Source organism: Lacerta agilis, chromosome 3, assembly GCF_009819535.1.
Source record: "Lacerta agilis isolate rLacAgi1 chromosome 3, rLacAgi1.pri, whole genome shotgun sequence".
In the NCBI taxonomy this organism is placed as follows: domain Eukaryota; kingdom Metazoa; phylum Chordata; class Lepidosauria; order Squamata; family Lacertidae; genus Lacerta; species Lacerta agilis.
The window spans coordinates 110,074,355-110,086,466 of record NC_046314.1 but is presented as its reverse complement, the minus strand read 5'-3'; positions in this window follow the sequence as shown (position 1 = coordinate 110,086,466).

Here is a 12,112-nt window from a genome sequence, read left to right as displayed (position 1 = left end):
TCGCTCAGTCTCTACTATCAAGGAAACTTGGATGCACACAGTAATAGCCCTACATTTTCCCAGTTGAGGATTTCTAAGGCACTGTCGGCAAAGACACCGGGTAATTCGGAATGCTAAAATCCAAGGAGAAGTTTGTATGATAAAAAATTGGGAATCATCCTTACATGCCATTCTGTTTTGTGGCATGATACACAGTGTGGGAAGTGATCATTGAGGTCTGCTGAGTGTTTGAGAAGAGAGGTGTGGATTCTGTTACTGTAAGTGGCCACACCCCTTCATGGATCACTGCCTTGTCGTGGCAAAGGGGCTTGAATTACTCAGGGAAGCTATGGACAGGTCAAGATGGACAGGTCATAGTGGAGAGTTTGGACCAAATGTGATCCACCTGGAGTAGGAACTGGCAAGCCACTCCAGTATCCCTGCCAAGAAAACTCCATGGCTGGACTGGATGAATCCCAAACCGGAATTAAGATTGCCGGAAAAAATATCAACAACCTCAGATATGCTGATGATACTACCTTGATGGCAGAAAGTGAGGAGGAATTAAAGAACCTTTTAATGAGGGTGAAAGAGGAGAGCGCAAAATATGGTCTGAAGCTCAACATCAAAAAAACTAAGATCATGGCCACTGGTCCCATCACCTCCTGGCAAATAGAAGGGGAAGAAATGGAGGCAGTGAGAGATTTCACTTTCTTGGGTTCCATGATCACTGCAGATGATGACAGCAGTCACGAAATTAGAAGACGCCTGCTTCTTGTGAGAAAAGCAATGACAAACCTAGACAGCATCTTAAAAAGCAAAGACATCACCTTGCCGACAAAGGTCCGTATAGTTAAAGCTATGGTTTTCCCAGTAGTAATGTACGGAAGTGAGAGCTGGACCATCAAGAAGGCTGATCGCCGAAGAATTGATGCTTTTGAATTATGGTGCTGGAGGAGACTCTTGAGAGTCCCATGGACTGCAAGAAGATCAAACCTATCCATTCTCAAAGAAATCAGCCCTGAGTGCTCACTAGAAGGACAGATCCTGAAGCTGAGGCTCCAATACTTTGGCCACCTCATGAGAAGAGAAGACTCCCTGGAAAAGACCCTGATGTTGGGAAAGATGGAGGGCACAAGGAGAAGGGGACGACAGAGGATGAGATGGTTGGACAGTGTTCTCGAAGCTACTAACATGAGTTTGGCCAAACTGCGAGAGGCAGTGAAGGAGAGGCGTGCCTGGCGTGCTCTGGTCCATGGGGTCATGAAGAGTCGGACACGACTGAACGACTGAACAACAACAACAAGTGGCCACAATGCCTTTCCGCTCAAATCTTTCCATTCTGCAATTTGCCTAAGATAGTCCCTAAGATAGTTGGCTGGCGCCTTGCTTGTACACCTCCTTCCGGCGACTCCTGCAGCCAAACTGGTGCCAGACATCTTGCTCTGCTTTCCTTTGGACCACATCAGCAAGGATGAGAGGGAGGTCTTGTTGTCTGGGTCAGCCCAGGACCTCCAGACACAAAGCCAAGGCTTGTGCCCCAGGAAGGTCACTTTGGTGCTGCTAAAGCAGTGACTTGACTTCACCCCTGCAGACGGACTCCATTGTCTCTCGAGATAGAGAGATGCCAATAATGGGGAGGGATAAAGGTGCCCCAGGTGCTGTTGAACTCCAATTCTCACCAGCCCCAGCCAGCAGCCTTATGGTCACGATTCCACCCCATTTCTGGAACACTCTCCCATATCCAGCTCATGAAGCGACAAGGTTTAAACACCTTCCAAGGACCCATCTATTTAGGGTTTCCCTAGCTCATAAGATTCACTGCACTGCTCTTCTTTATTCTTTATCAATATTAACTGAATGTTTTATTGATGGGGTCTCTGTTTTAATTTATGTATTTTGTCGTGGCTTTGGTGATAAAGCTGAATATAGTTTTTCTTTTCTTTTTAAAATTTTGATTCATTTTTATTAGTTACTAAATTTGCATACTGCTCTATACCTACAGGTTTCAGGTTGGTTTTCCCAATATAAAATTACAATTTAAAAACACAAAAAACCATAATAAAAATAAAAACAAGTTACAACTCCAAAATCACACATTAAGCAGTATGTAAATATTGACAACACAGCATTGGTCCTAAGCAGGGATGGAAGGATCTGCCGATTTTAGTTCTCTCTCTCTCTCTAATTTTTCCAACCTTAAATTCAGATCTACACATTTTGCAGCAATTGATGACTCTCCTTTTTTTAAAAAAAAAAAAAAAACCACGTGGAAATTCTTCATTTATTTTAGTGTGATTTTCTCATTGTAAACACATTTTATATGCAGTTTTGACTATCGTACACATATCATCATGCAAAAAGTAACATGAAATGCAGACCTTTCAGGACAAGCCAACAATGACGACAAGAACGAAACCACGTTCCTCTCTGATTAGCATTATTCTGACCAGGAAAAGCACTTTGCAACCTTGTACATGTTTGCAAGAACCCTGAAAGGTGTGTGTGTGTGTTTGTGTGCTGCTTGTCTTTTGCAGTCAGGAAACAAACCCAAAGAGAGGGGTTGCCCAGGGCTTCTAGTGCCTCGCTGGCCGAAAAGGGATTTGAAAATAGAGCTTTGCAGTCATGGGATGGTAGACAGGGTTGTTTGGGCAAGCTGCTGAAACTCTATGAAATGAAGAGGAGGGGCTGCAGCTCAATGGTAAAGTTTTGCATGCAGAGGTTCCCAGGTTCAACCCCCAGCATCTCCAGGTAGGGCGAGGAATGTCCTCAATCTGAGAACGTTGGGGAGCTGCTGAGCTAAATGCTCCAATGGTTGCGGAAGGACCATAGCTCAATGGTAGAGCATCTGCTTTGCATGCAGAAGGTCCTAGGTTCAATCCCAGGCATTTCCAGGCAGCTTAGAGATGCCTCTGTCTCAAATCCCAAAGAGCTGCTGTCGGTTAGTGCAGACAATACTAAGCTAGATGGACCAATGGTCTGACTCGGTATAAGTCAGCTCCCTAATGGTCTGACTTCAGCATAAGGCAGCTTCGGACAATTTAATAATCAACATCCTATGCGTTTTCTATGCTCTCAAAGCCATACAGTATGTACGCACTGTATGTACACTTGGATTTTGGAAGGGAAAGGTGGTGGCTCAGAGTCAGTGTAGACAACACTGAACCAGATGGACTGAGTAAGGGAGCTTCCCAGGTGGGCAAAGCTAGGCTGATCTCCATTCCTCCAAATGCTGGACTCTGGAAATGAAGGCGGCAGTTCTCAAAGCTGTTTGGGAAACCCTACAGGGCTGTACACCCCCATTGTTCAGCCCGGACACTGAGGTCCAGCTCCGAAGGCCTTTTGGCGGTTCCCTCACTGCGAGAACTGAAGTTACAGGCAACCAGGCAGAGGCCTTCTCGGTAGTGGCACCCTCCCTGTGCAACGCCCTCCCATCAGATGTCAAGGAAATAAACAACTATCTGACTTTTAGAAGACATCTGAAGGCAGCCCTGTTTAGGGAAGTTTTTTAATGTTTGATATTTTATTGTGTTTTTAATATTCTGTTGGGAGCCGCCCAAAGTGGCTGGGGAAACCCAGCCAGATTGGTGGGGTATGAATGAATGAATGAATGAATGAATGAATGAATGAATGAATAACAAAGAAATCAGATCCCCTCTATTCAGGAAATGCTGGGCAAAATTCCTTCTCCTCCCCCATTTTTATTACAGTTTTTGCAATACTATCAAATTATATGTAGAACAAATGAAGTTCCCTATACAGACCCCCCCTTCTAGTATGTAACTTAGAACTGTAGAGCTGGAAGGGATCCCAAGAATCATCTAGTCCAACCCCCCCTGCCGTGCAGGAATGTGCAGCTGTCCCATATGGGGATCGAACCTGCAACCTTGGTGCTATCAGCACCACGCTGTAACCCACTGAGCTGAAGTTCCTTCTGATGGACCTACTGTTATGTTGATGCTTCCACCTGGCTTACTTGGAGCCGGCAGAAGACCCTAAGGGCGACGGGGAGCCGTAATTTCAGTTTCCCAAAATGCCCCGCAGAGTGTCAATGCAGGACACTGGAGAAATGGAAATGTCATTCTCGGAGCCAGCTGCCTGATGCGGAAGGCCACAGGTATCAACAATGCCGGGCACTGCTGGGATATTATGTACTGGGCAGCTGTCCTGGGATGCTTGGTGCTGACGCCAGTCTGCCACTGTACTTCCAACAACTGGATCACGGCGGCAGATGGGATTTCTGCTGGTTAGAAAGAGTTGGGGAGCAGGTTCTGTCTCTTGCCTGCTTCTCCAGGAAGGGCCTGGGAGTTCCCTGCCTGAAATCCTAGAAAGAGCTGTTACTCATCAACTCAGACAAGGCTCAGCTAGTTCGACAAATGGTGCAACTCAGAGCAAGGCAGGCTTTTATGCGCCTATGTTCTTGGAGGTGCACAGAAATTCCTCTCCGCTGCTAAATCTAGTAACAATAATGTTATTATTAGTGCAGTTTCAACACTCAGCCAGCAAAGGGGACCCTGCGGACAGCGTGTGTATCCTGTATAATTCCAAAATAAATTTCTCTGGCTGCATAATAGGTTTGGCGGCTGCCGGAGTGAGGTTTCGGATTAAGATTCCATCCCTGAAGCAAAGTGTTTTTGGTTAGCAGTTAAATGTTCACTCATCAAGCAAACCCTGCACTGCCCCTGGTTCTTTTCTAAGAGTTGGGAGTTTCCCCCTCTCCCTCTCCCTACCCCTGTCTTTCTTTCATGTTCAGTACTGAGTTGTTGTTGTTTTTTTATTAAAAAAAAAAATCCCGGGATGTGATGTGCTGAATTAATTCCATTAACCGTTGAAGGAATTTTCGTCCCTGCCAAATTATATTTCCTGCATCTGTAAATCATTTTACCGCCTCCGTCTGCAGCAGTTTGGCAAGTGACCTTTCGGAGTTTTTCATGGCAGTTTGTTTGTTTGCTGATGACACCCCCCCCCCCACTTAACCCCTCCAGAAAAAGGGTGCCATAGGAAGACGGTGGCTGCGTGCAAGTGACCAGCCCCGGTGTTTCCACTCCACTGTTGTTTGAAGCCAAGTTCACGGAATGCCAGCCACCACCCTTATGGCTTCTGGAGAAATGCGGCTGAGGTGTGTACATTTCATTGCACATGCTCAGATGACAGCATGTGAGTAGATGACAGCTTTATCAAGTAGAAGTTAGAAGGAGGGGGAGTTGCAGGTAAAGGAAAACAAATCATGTTGTGTGCATTGGGCAGAGACATTGCTACTCCTTCTCTGGTGCAAGTGACTTGAAATGCAGCCCGGGGGGGGGGATCTCACTGCATTAGAAGAGTTTGGATTTGATATCCCGCTTTATCACTACCCGAAGGAGTCTCAAAGCGGCTAACATTCTCCTTTCCCCTTCCTCCCCCACAACAAACACTCTGTGAGGTGAGTGGGGCTGAGAGACTTCAGAGAAGTGTGACTAGCCCAAGGTCACCCAGCAGCTGCATGTGGAGGAGCGGGGACGCGAACCCGGTTCCCCAGATTATGAGTCCACCACGCTTAACCACTACACCACACCGGCACATTAGTCTGTGAAATCACTGTGGAGCGAGGAACAGGGGGATGGAAGAGATGAGCCTCAAAGAAATGTCATTGTAAATATGAAATTATAGTGAGTAAGTTGGATATGAGGATTTAAAGCAATGATTGAGTTAAGAAGTATAAAAGGTAAAGGGACCGTTGACCATTAGGTCCAGTCGTGTCCGACTCTGGGGTTGCGGCGCTCATCTCACGTTAATCGTCAAGGGAGCCAGCGTACAGCTTCTGGGTCATGTGGCCAGCATGACAAAGTCGCTTTTGGCGAACCAGAGCAGTGCACGGAAACACGGTTTACCTTCCCGCCGGAGTGGTACCTATTTATCTACTTGCACTTTGACGTGCTTTTGAACTGCTAGGTTGGCAGGAGCAGGGACCGAACAACGGGAACTCACCCCGTCGCGGGGATTCAAACCGCCGACCTTCTGATCAGCATGCCCTAGGCTCTGTGGTTTAACCCACAGCGCCACCCGCGTCCCGTTTAAGAAGTATAGTATAAAGTAATAGATATTAGAAAATCATGTGGAGGGTTTGAGGGAAGTCATGGCCCTAAAAGGCCAAAATGTTAAATGAATGGAAAGATAAATGTGAAAGTTCTTCTCAATGTATTTATATAAAAACAATAAAAATGATATTAAAAAAGAGAAAACAATGCAGGGAGAGAGAGAAAGAGAGAGAGAGAGGGAGGAGGGAGGGAGGGAGAGGGAGGAGGAGAGAGAGCGCTGGCAGGTGTGCACGCTTATTTCTGGAAAGGTTTAGTGTAGCCGAACAGAGACGTCTTAAATTACCCATTCCCAGCTCAAATTTGAGGATGGGGTGATGGCAAAAGTTTCTGGACAGGTTGCTGGCCAGTAATTTCTGATTCATGTTATTTTAATGTTTTCTTGAAATCTGGCTTGATATGGTTGCATTGTGGTTTTTGCATCGCTATAAAATGTTTATATTTTGTCATGCACTGCCCTGGGCAAAAATTCAGACTGAAAGTATTGTGATGAGGTGGCATTAAAAAAAAACTGCAGCAGTGAAAGAATCAGCACTAGCAAATTTCCCCTCCCCCGCGGCCGTGTGTCCTGCACCATCCCCAGATCTGCTCTGGAGAGTTGGAGGAACTCCGGAACAGATTTAGGGACAAAAAAGACTTGTTGATCTAGCTTCTCTCCAGGGCTCCAGCCTGATAAAGAAGAGGAGGAGGAGAGTTTTAATGTACTCCCTGTAACAGAGGTGCAGGATATGTGGTCCTCCAGGTGCTATTGGACTTCACCTTCCATGATCTTGGCGTGGCCATCAGTCACGGATGATGGGAGTTGTAGTCTATAGAATTAGAGTTGGAAGGGACCCGAAGGGTCATCTGGTCCAACCCCCTGCATTGCAACATCTCCCTTCCACACACACACACATGTGAAGGGGAAAATTTGCCCCCAACCAGCAAAGTAGCAAATCTTAGCTAAGGGACTTTTAAAAAAAGTTCTAGAGGAGATAAACTGTGAAGTGGGAATTCCTCTTTGTTAGAAGTCACCCGGCCTAGACAGTCCTCCACCTTGAGAAAGCTGCGGCACACAGGTTAACCACCGAATGCCATAAACTGAGGGGTGTTTTTGTCTGCGTGCAAAACATCTGTTGGATGCAGAGCTTATCTTCCTCCGCAAGAGAGTGTGTGTGGTGGGAGAGAAAGTGAGAGGGAAAGAAGGGAAGGAAACAGCACATTAGCTGCTCTCGCTCAGCCCTATTATTAATAAAGGTGTCTATTTATATGGATGTGAGTTCTCAGTAATTACTTATGAGTGCAAGGACCATTCATGCAAAAGTCCAGGCAGGTTTCCGATGGTAACCTTAAGTAAACCTTAAGGAGGGCCTTAAGTAAACACAACTTCAGTCAACATGCATGCAAAACCTTTGTGCATGTATGTTGAACTGCTTTTTTCCTATATCTACCAAATCGGGCCCTGTGTCCTGTGGGGGAAGCCCTTCTTGGGCTCCCGCTGATGAGCTTTGTCTGGGGTTGTGATAAGCTTCTCTGCTTTTCAGGATTAGTGCCTCTGAGGCAAATCCTGACAGGATTAAAATTCTGGGGAAACCAAGGTGGAAACGAGGCTGAAATACTCTGGGACATGAAGGGATGCCCACCATTCTTCCGAGGCCCTGATCAGAGTGCTTCCACCTTCGGATGTGAGATGGGCAGCCACAACCGACAGGGACTTTTTAGTTGTAGCCCTTTGATTCTGGACCACTGTCTGACTCTCAGTTTGCTCTGCTCCCTTCCAATTGGTTTTTAAATATCCGTTGAAAACACTGCTATCTAAGCAAGCTTTTAATAGTATTTATGACCCTTTAAAAGGGATGTGGGTGGTGCTGTGGGTTAATCAGAAGGTCGGTGGTTCAAATCCCTGCGCCGGGGTGGGTGAGCTCCCGTTGCTTGGTCCCTGCTCCTGCCAACCTAGCAATTCGAAAGCACATCAAAGTTCAAGTAGATAAATAGGTACCACTCCGGCGGGAAGGTAAACGGCATTTCTGTGCGCTGCTCTGGTTTGCCAGAAGCGGCTTAGTCATGCTGGCCACATGACCAGGAAGCTGTACGCCGGCTCCCTTGGCCAGTAAAGCAAGATGAGCGCTGCAACCCCAGAGTCGTCCTAATGGTCAGGGGTCCCTTTACCTTTAGGATCCTTTAAACACATTTTCCTTCCTGCTTCCAAAAACAAAATTTAAATTTTGTTGACTGCCAGCCTCTTTACCGTCAGCGCTTTTATTGTTTTTGCTGTCGTTAATGGTGTTTACTTCTTGTTTTACCGCTGGCTGCTACTGTCGTTGGCCTATTTGTTTGTTGCTTTTTTAATGTTTTTTTTTGCAGAGAGTTTGTTGGCTTTAATTATTCCGTATCCTGCCTTGAAAACCTAAATTGGGAGTTGCGATAAACTGTTTCCAACTAACACACTTGGTAATCTGGTTGATAGGGTGCAAAGGGAGAAAAGAGAATAGAATAGAATAGAATAGAATAGAATAGAATAATAATTTATTGGCCAAGTACATTTTTCAAACCTATCCATTCTCAAAGAAATCAGCCCTGAGTGTTCACTAGAAGGACAGATCCTGAAGTTGAGGCTCCAGTACTTTGGCCACCTCATGAGAAGAGAAGACTCCCTAGAAAAGACCCTGATGTTGGGAAAGATGGAGGGCACAAGGAGAAGGGGACGACAGAGGATGAGATGGTTGGACAGTGTTCTCGAAGCTACTAACATGAGTTTGGCCAAACTACGAGAGGCAGTGAAGGATAGGCGTGCCTGGCGTGCTCTGGTCCATGGGGTCACGAAGAGTCGGACACGACTGAACGACTGAACAACAACACATTTTTCAATATACTTGGAATTTGCTTTGGCTACGTTACAATGTAAAATACATTATACAAACAATAGTAATTTACAGAGCCAGAGCCGAGGCTGCCCTTCTCGGCGCCTCTTAAGCTGTGTTGGTGAGTGTAGGCCCGCCTCCTAGGCCCGATGGAATTGGCCGGAGGAGGGAGCGGTCTTCCCAGACACTCACAGCAGCAGCAACAGCAGCAGCAGAGGGCGATATGTATTGGATCCCACCCAAGCACCTTCAAATATTCACTTGATGCAGTAGTTATCTCACGTGGACAGCGTGGATATGGACTCCTCCATAGTTAGCTTCTCTGAGGACTAGAATCTTGAAGCAGATAGATAAGATTGTCTACCCTGATGGGCAGTGACTCTCCAGGGTTTTAGGCGGGGGACAATCCTCCATACCAGGAGATACCGGGGATCGAACCTGGGGCTTCCTGCATGCAAAGCACATCCCCTACCACTGAGACATGGCTCTTCTCAACCTGTCAAGCTTTCATTGGAAACCCTATTCCGTGCAAAAACCAAAACGAAACTTTGCATGGCATCGTGTGTGCACCTGGGTCAGTGCCTCTCAAACTTGGGTCTCCAGTATTGTTGGACTACAACTCCCATCATCCCTAGCTAGGTCCCACTAGCTAGGGATGATGGGCCACTTCCGACTTAAGGAGGAGGTGGGGTTGCGGGCTTCACGACCTCCCCACGTGCGCAGGGGGTGGGAGGCAGGCCCTGAGTGACTGGGGGATTCCCAGCTGCGTCACGCTCCTGGCCAGCCAATCGGGTTGGTCGGGGGTGTGGCCTGCCCCATAAAGGCAGGATGCAGCCAAGGATCTCCCTCTTTTCCGCCTTCCAGCTACTCCGGTTTTCCCACCCTCCCGTCCTTTAAGGTTTTCTTTCTTTGACCTTGCTATGGACTTCGGTTGGTCGCCATTGAGGGGCCTGGTAGGGATTTTCCCACTTGGCAAATTGGCACCAGCCACTTGGTTTTTTTGCCTACCTCGTAACAAATCGCCACAACTTTCAGGGTATTGGCAGTTAAGCAATGGAATAATTCTGTAGATGGAAAGAGGGGAGGTAGCTCCATCACCTGCCCCGCATATTGAAGGGTAGTCTGTTAAAGGATTCTGGGGGGGCGTGGCCCTGTCCGAAGCCTAGGGAGGTTAGGGCCTAAGGCACGCCCCCTATCGGTGACCCCAGGGGAGCTCCTAGTTGATGTCCATCGGCAGGACTCCCCCTACTGGTGGTTCACCCTTCCTGGACTTCCAGCAGACGGGATGGAGTCAGATATAGTCAGTTAGCCTAAGCCAATACCGCTCATCACCTGTAACCAATAAAGTTGTGGCCTTTTTTTAGCCAATTAACCTTAAATAATTGTGTCATGTGTCATTATTTCTACCTAGGGGGTGGGGATGGGAACTCGCCATGCAACAGCTGGAGACCCAAGTTTGAGAAACACTGACTTGCAGTATCCTGCACTCAAGACATCATGGTCCTGTTCATAGGTGCCCGAAAAAATTCTCCATGAAGGGGTCGGGCACCCAAAATTTTTGGTGCCAGGGCCATGCACACTGCATGGCACCCACGGCCCCAGGCACCCGCAGTTGCGAGGCCACGTTGGCACTCCTGGCCTTGTTGTGTTGGGCAAACGGCAACATGACTATTGGAAGCTGCCTTATCCTGAAATAGACCACTGGTCCATTTAGCTCCATATTGTCAGCACCGATTGGCAGTAGGGTTTCAGTCAGGGGGCATTCGAGGAGATGCCGAGGATTGAACCTGGGACCTTCCGGGTGCAAAACAAACTCTCTACCACTGGGCTATGACCAGCCTTCTGCTGGCCTTGACAGATATGCCCTGTGAAACAGTGGGCTGCTTTGCCAAGCAACGAAAAGGAAGACGGAAAGCATGAGGAATTAAGGATGCTTGGAGCAGGTGTGATAAAGCAGGGCGGGGAGCTGGGAAAGGAAGCAAGAGGTGTGCCTCTATATGCCTTTAAGGCCAGTGAGTAGGAAACTAAAGTCATCAACTCTGAAAGTAACAAATGGAAGCCCAGAGCTGCAGTGCTAATGTGCAAACTTGTATCTGTCCTCTATGGCTCTATCATTTATTCAGGAGGTAGAGGCAGAAGACGGGGACTCGCATTTGCTTGATACTCAATTATACATTAGTGTACATCACTTGGCAATCTGTTCATATCAATTTAATTGGATTTTAATATTGCCTCTGATCTTGTTGTCCAATTAACAGCACTGGCTGGCAATAAAGCAGAACCACACACTATGTAACACCTTTGATCCCTGCCATATGGAGCTCTTCCATTGATTACCACATTTTCAAAAAAAAATCCAAAAAAAAATATTCCGCTCTCTCAATATGGACTGTGATAAATGGGAGAAAAGGCACATCCCCAATGTGATAAAAATTTCACTTCCACTCGCAACTTCATTTATTTTGTTGACATTCGGCTCTGATTAAGAACAATAAAAAAATCATGCCCTGAATATCATATGCAAATACAACCCCGGGTATGCATCTAATTATGCCAAGGGAGCATTACGGTGACTTGCTTGGCATCGCCGCGGTCTTTTCCTTCCCCTCCCCCCTCCTCTCTCTCTCTTTTAAAGCGACAGCGTACACTTCTGGGCTCGAGGTGGGAGGAAGAGTCACTGTGGCGACTGTCGTTTAATAAACAGTGGATGTGGCGCTTGCCACCGAGGCATGAAAAATTAGCTGCTGTTCTGCTTGTTATTTTGCTACTGCTGGACCCAGGTGATGCTTTTGGCATTGCCTTCCACGTACGCAGGAAACGGAGAAATTGGATGGCAAATACTTTGCGGGTGCCAAGGCTGGCATCAAAGTTGGGGTGTTTTTTCTGATGTTCTTGCAGACTGGGGTGGGGTGGGGTGGGGAATGAGAGTGTGGGGGGCAGGTCAGTCTACTTGTTATGACCTTTGAGTAGCTTGTTGGTAAAGGTAAAGGGGGCCCCTGACCATTAGATCCAGTCGCGGATGACTCTGGGGTTGCGGCGCTCATCTCGCTTTATTGGCCGAGGGAGCCGGAGTATAGCTTCTGGGTCATGTGGCCAGCATGACTAAGCCGCTTCTGGCGAACCAGAGCAGCGCACGAAAATGCCGTTTACTTTCCCGCCAGAGCGGTACCTATTTATCTACTTGCACTTTGACGTGCTTTTGAACTGCTAGGTGGGCAG